At 33.7% G+C, this 6524-nt stretch overlaps 1 pseudogene; it reads left to right on the top strand.

Moving 5' to 3' along the window:
• The first annotated feature begins 4946 nt into the window (after positions 1-4946).
• On the top strand, positions 4947-5056 carry LOC112063802 (uncharacterized; annotated as a pseudogene).
• Positions 5057-6524: the final 1468 nt, after the last annotated feature.

Raw genomic sequence — 6524 nt, 5'->3', positions numbered from 1 at the left:
GCTCACGGGCCCAGCCGCTCCGCGGCATGTGGGATCTTCCCGGACCTGGGCACGAACCCGTGTCTCCTGCATCGGCAGGCGGATTCTCAACCACTGCGCCACCAGGGAAGCCCTGGTTCATGTTTGAAAGAGTTTCTTTAGGTCTATAATTGGGAGTAGAATTGCTTTGTTTAGGGTTAGTTCATCTTCATATTTATTAAATAATATGCAGTTGTTTTCCAAAGTGTTTGTACTAATTTACACCTTATGAGTATCAAATTAGAGTTTGTCATTGTGCTACATTTTTTCTGACATTTGATACTGTCAAGTGTATAATATTTTTGCAAATCTAGTGGACATGAAACTGTGTCTCATTTTAGACTTATTTTACATATTCCTAAGTACTAATGAAGTCAAGCATCTTTTTATAGGCTTATGTGCCATTTAAGTTTCATCCTGTGTGAAATGACTATTCAAGATTTTTTTTTACCAGGTTCTTTGTTTTGATTATATTGATTTGGAGGAGCTCTCTTCGTGCTAATCCTTTGTCAGTTACATAGGTTGCAAATATCTTCTCACTTCATTTTATATTATTAATTTTTATGGTGTGTTTAGTTGGAAAGAATTCTTAATTTTACTGAAGTAAATTTTATCAATTTTTCCTTAATGGCTTGTGTGTTTTCTGTCTTGTAAATATTTTCCTACTCAGAAAATATGAAGATGTTCTCCTACACTGTATTCAAAAAGTTTTACAATTTTTCTTTTCTATTGAAATTTTAATCTATTTATTATATATTTTTGTGTATGGTGTGAAGAATCTCCTTTAATGCATTTACATATGATTCATCAATTCTCTCAGGACTATATATTGACTAAGAAAGGCAGAAAAACCTGAATCTGTTCACCTTTTGTTTTTATGCTTTCTTTTTTAAAATTTTTATTTTACTGTGGTAAGAACAGTGAACATGAGATCTACCCTCTTAAAATGTTAACTGTATAATACAGTATTGCTTACTATAAGTCGTATATTGTACAGAAGATCTCTAGAGCCTATTCATCTTGCCTAACTGAAACATTGTGCCCCTTGGTCAGTAACTTCCCATTTCCTCTTCCATCTAGCCCTTGGCAACCAACATTCCAGTTTTTGATTTTAAGAATTTGATTATTTTAGATATGTCATGTAAGTGGAATCATGCAGTATTTGTCCTTCTGTGGTTTACTTCACTTAGCATAATATCCTGAAGTATCATCCATGTTGTTGCATATTGCATAATTTCCTTCTTTTTTGAGGCTGAAAAATATTCCATTGTACGTATAGACCACATTTTCTTTATCCGTTCAACCATCAATGAACATTTAGATTGGTTCCATGCCCTGGCTGTTGTGAATAGTGCTGCGATGAACATAGGAATTGTAATATCTCTTTGTGACCCTGATTTCAATTATTTTGGATAAATACTCAGGAATGGGATTGCTGGATCAATGGCAGTTCTTCTTCTTTTTTTTTTTCCTGGCAGTGCTGCATGGCTTGTGGGATCTCAGTCCCCCGACCAGGGATCGAACCCGTGCCCCCTGCAGTGGAAGCATGGAGCCCTAACCACTGGACTGCCAAGGAATTCCCATGGCAGTTCTGTTTTTTAGGGCCTCCATACTGTTTTTCATAGCAGCATTAAATTATTAAATTGTTAAATTTATTGGGTCTTTACTGCCATTTAATTTGTAAGTAATCCAGTTCCAAATCCATCTTGAGGGTCAAGATTTTAGGGTCACTTCTGGTACAACCTGGATTTCCCCAAAAGCAAAGCCTTGGAGAAAGCTATGTGTATGAGTAGTTTATGTAGAAGTGTGATTCTGGGGAAAAGGAAGGATGGAAAGAGAGACTGAAGCAAAAAATAAAGAATATCAATTTGACTGTAGTACCAGGCTACAAATTTATTGAAAAGTCTTTTGAAAAACATCTCAGGATCATCCAGCAGGGAAAGAAAGAGGAAAGCATCTGTCAGTTGGTGCCTCTCTTCTCCTAGTGATTAGACTGTGAGTTCCAAGATGGTAGAGAGAGATTTGTATCTGTTTTATTCACTGTTATCTACCCAGTACTAAGTTGACAGAATAAATATTTATAGAATGAATGAATTTCTTTGTAATTAGAACCCATTATTTCCCAGATATTGTTTCTGCCCCATTCTCCCTCTCTTTTGTTCTCAGAATTTTAATTATATGCAAGTTAGACCTCATTCTTCTCATATCTTCATGTCTTTCAAAAACTCTTTCACATTTATCATATTTCCTTGCCACTACATAAAGGAAAATTTCCTCAGATACATTTTTTTTAGTTCACTAATGAACTATTCAGCTACATCATAACTGAATTTTTTATTTCAATGATTGTATTTCATTAATTGAATCTGTGATTTTTCTTCAAACCTACATGGTTATGCTACATCATTTTTTTGGTTTTTACACATATTTTCAATTTGTTTATTTCCTTAAACAAACTAATCCAATTATATTCTATATCTGCTAAATTCTAATATTAATTTTCAGTTCTGAATCTTCTCTTTTTTTTTTTTTTTCTGCTGCCTAAAACTCATCATATATTATTTCCTTGTGTATTTTTGCTTTTTGGTTATATGCTTCTATTTCATGTAACACCTTCTACCGAAATAACTTGAGAATTTTGTGAAGGCAAATTTCTGCAAACAAGATTTGCATTTGTTTCTTAAGTCCACTTAAGTCCATCAGTCAGCAGGAACAGCTAGTTTTTTTTTTTTTTTTTAATATTGTTGTATAGATGGTTAACAATGTTGTGTTAGCTTCAGGTGTACAGCAAAGTGATTCAGTTATACATATACATGTATCTAGTTCTAAGCTAAATGAAAAGACTTTCAATGTGGAGTCATATGAATAGAGGTTAGAGGTCATGTTAAGGTTATTTGAGTTTTGGTATTGATAGGGGAGAGCTCTTTTTGTTGCAAATCATTTCTAAGGTTTTGATAAGCAATCTTCTGTTTCATGCTTTTGGAAAGTAAGTTTGGGCAAGTTTACTCTTACATTGGTTGTGATGCCATTTTGACTCTCAGATTTATGCAAATACTTCTTCAATTGGACTCCATAACTTTGGCCATTTTGGACTTTGAATTCTATACCTCATTTTCCATATATGACCAGAAAAATAAAAGCTCAAGTTCACCTGTTTGGCTCCTAACAAAAAATTCAGATTTAGTAGTTGTTTACCACTTCAGGGTACTAAATTCACTAAATTTTTGGCTTCTCAATATTCTCTGACTTTTGGGCAGCCATTGATGCATCTAAAATAATTAAAATTTTTGTCAGTAGATTTAGATATTTTCAAGGAAAGATTTTAGTGATGCTATCTTGTCTGACCCACTGCTAGAAATAAAGATTAATATGTAATTCTTTATGACCTGCTAAAATAATTAAATTAATAAATAATGATAAAATTTAACAATGAATATTCATTTATTGCATATATTCTATATACCTGGCCTATACCAGGTCCTTTATATATACCATCTCAATAAATGCCACTACCACAAAGTGAAGTAAGTCAGAAAGAGAAAAACAAATACCGTATGCTAACACATATATATGGAATCTAAAAAAAAATGGTTCTGAAGAACCTAGGGACAGGACAGGAATAAAGACACAGACGTAGAGAATGGACTTGAGGACATGAGCAGGGGGAAGGGTAAGCTGGGATGAAGTGAGAGAATAGCCTTGACATATATACACTCCCAAATGTAAAACAGATAGCTAGTGGGAAGTAGCCAAATAGCACAGGGAGATCAGCTTGGTGCTCTGTGACCACCTAGAGGGGTGGGAAAGGGAGGGTGGGAGGGAGGTGCAAGAGGGATGGGATATGGGGATACATGTATACATATAGCTGACTCACTTTGTTATACAGCAGCCACTAACACAACAATGTAAAGCAATTATACTCCAATAAAGATGTTAAAAAAATAAAATAAAATAAAAAAATAAATGCCACTACTAATCTACCAACATTAGAAGAGGGTATTTATGAGGATTCTCAGCTCTGAAAGGTATGTAATAAAATGGTGAATATCACACAGACTGCAAATAGTGAAGTCTGCCTAGAAGACTGACTTCAAAAAATGGAACTATAACTGAAGATTTATTCTTTTGGAAATGATTTATGCTTTCAAGAATACTGTTAAATATTTTCTAGGAAATATGAATTTATAAGCCATCAAGAAAGAGCATAGGCCAATTATAGATGGACAATGAACACATTTTACTTTGATGCTGCTGTCCAGTTGTTGTCCTAATCACTACTAAGCAATTTATGACCCCAGAAATCCAATCACATTTCATTTTGCATCAGTCAACATGACAAGTCTATTCTACCCCAAGAAGTAACTCCTCAAATCTTGTTTCCCAAAACAAGTTGTAGTGAACATTCATTCATCAGTGATACCAAACTATTATACAATTCTAGGAAACTAGTTACCAAATGATGTTTCAAAGAAAACATTAAAATAAAGTGAATAACAAATAAAAAATAAAATTCACAATCAGTTTTACAAAAATATTTTTTAAATGTCAAAGCAAAATTTCATACACTTTGCAATAATTTACTATTATTCTTTGTAAGGATAAATTGCCTGACATCATAGAACTAATTTAATTGGTCCTCATTACTTATCTGAAGTATAGTGTCAACAGACCCAGAAATTCAACAAAAACGATCACCCCTTCAGAAAAAAGCTTTTGAGGTACAAAACTCTATTTCGTAAAAGACATATCCTTCCATCAGAAATTGAATGCTTTTATTTTAAAATTCAAAAATATCCACTGAAACTCTCACTGGAAGCATAAAATAAAAACATATTTTTGATAGTCAATAAACAGACAATGTTTAAAAATCAGGTACAAGAAGTGGTGAACTTTAAGGAAGGAACAAAACACCTTAATATTCCCTGGATATTACTTCTAGGCCTTTTGGCTAAGATCAAGTTTAGTATGTGTTCTTATCAGTTTAATATTCCCTGAATATATCAGCAAAAAAAAAAAAAAATGTTCCCTGTCACATCTTAAGTCACTACGAATCGTTTTAAATGAGAATTTATAAATGGTTAAATTCCATTTAAATGAAAAATTCACAAAGAATCTTATTATTGATCTTGAAAAATTAAAACGATATTATTTGTGGCACTGTTGATCTTCTTTAAATATAAGTATATATAAGATAAATACTTAGATTGAAGCTATCAATCAGGTGCTCTAGAAATATCCTTTTTAATTTTGTCTACTTAGCATGCCTGTCTTTTTTAGAAATAGCATCTCATTTCATCTGAGTACTGCTTCTTTTTTCACTCTAAACTTAATCATCAACTTGTCATACAATTTCTCACCAACAACATTGAATATTAGAAGGTAATAGTGCAATATCTTTCAAAATCCAAAATAATATGATTTTTCTACATGAAATCCTATACCAATCTAACGATCAACCAAATATAACCACTTCTCCCCATATCTCCCAATTCCTTACCATCCTTTCTCATTCACACTACTGAGAGCTCTTCCTAACTCTTCTACCTGCCACCATTATAGTTCTTGTCCAGATTGTCCTTCACAAAGGAGCCAGAGTGTGTTTTTTTTTTTTCAGAGTGATATTTTTGAAATACAAATCCAAACATGACCATCCCTTGCTGTATGTAATCTGATGGCTTCTCATTGTACTTAGAATAAAGAAAAAATTTCCTACCTGCCCTCTATGCTCTGCAATGGTTTGGTGCCAACCTGTCTCCTTTAATCTCAGTCTCTCCCTGCCTTCCTCTCTGCCACAGGTGTGCTGCCCTCACACCCTTAACCTTATCAAGCTTCTTCATGCTCCAAGACTTTTATACTATATTATTCAGGGAGCAAACGCTTCAGTTCCTTCTTCTAGTAGTAAATTCATACTTATCCTTCAGTTTCAGCTCAATAATCCCTTTCTCAAAAAAGGCTTCCTCCATCTTATGTATTAGGTAACTCCTCCATCGTCAGACAGCCTAATGGTATTGAGCACCTCATATGTGAGGCTCTTAAACACAGCTGCAATTTTATATTTTTTCTGTTAACTAGTTGGATATTTTTTGATACAATATAATAAGTGCCATGAAAATAAAGGCCTTGTCAATTGTCATATTTCTGATACATAGCAGAATATCTAAATAGACATTCTTCCAAAGAAGACATACAAATGGCCAGCAGGTACATGAATAGGTGCTCAACATCACTAATAATTAGGGAAACACAAATCAAAATCACAATAAAATATCACCTCTCAACCGTTCGAACGGCTATCATCAAAAAGTCTGGAGATAACAAACGTTAGTGAGGATAGGGAAAAAAGAGAACCTCTGTGCACTGTTGGTGGGAATGTAAATTGGTGCCGCCACGACTGAAAACATTATGGAGGCTCTTCAAGAAATTAAAAATAGAACCATATGATCTAGCAACTCCACTTCTGGGTATATATACCAAGGAAATGAAGACAGGGTCTCAAAAAGTTATCT

This window comes from Physeter macrocephalus, chromosome 10 (genome assembly GCF_002837175.3).
Source record: "Physeter macrocephalus isolate SW-GA chromosome 10, ASM283717v5, whole genome shotgun sequence".
NCBI lineage: Eukaryota > Metazoa > Chordata > Mammalia > Artiodactyla > Physeteridae > Physeter > Physeter macrocephalus.
The sequence above is the reverse complement of the archived record's forward strand: the minus strand, read 5'-3'. Positions and strand labels throughout refer to the sequence as shown.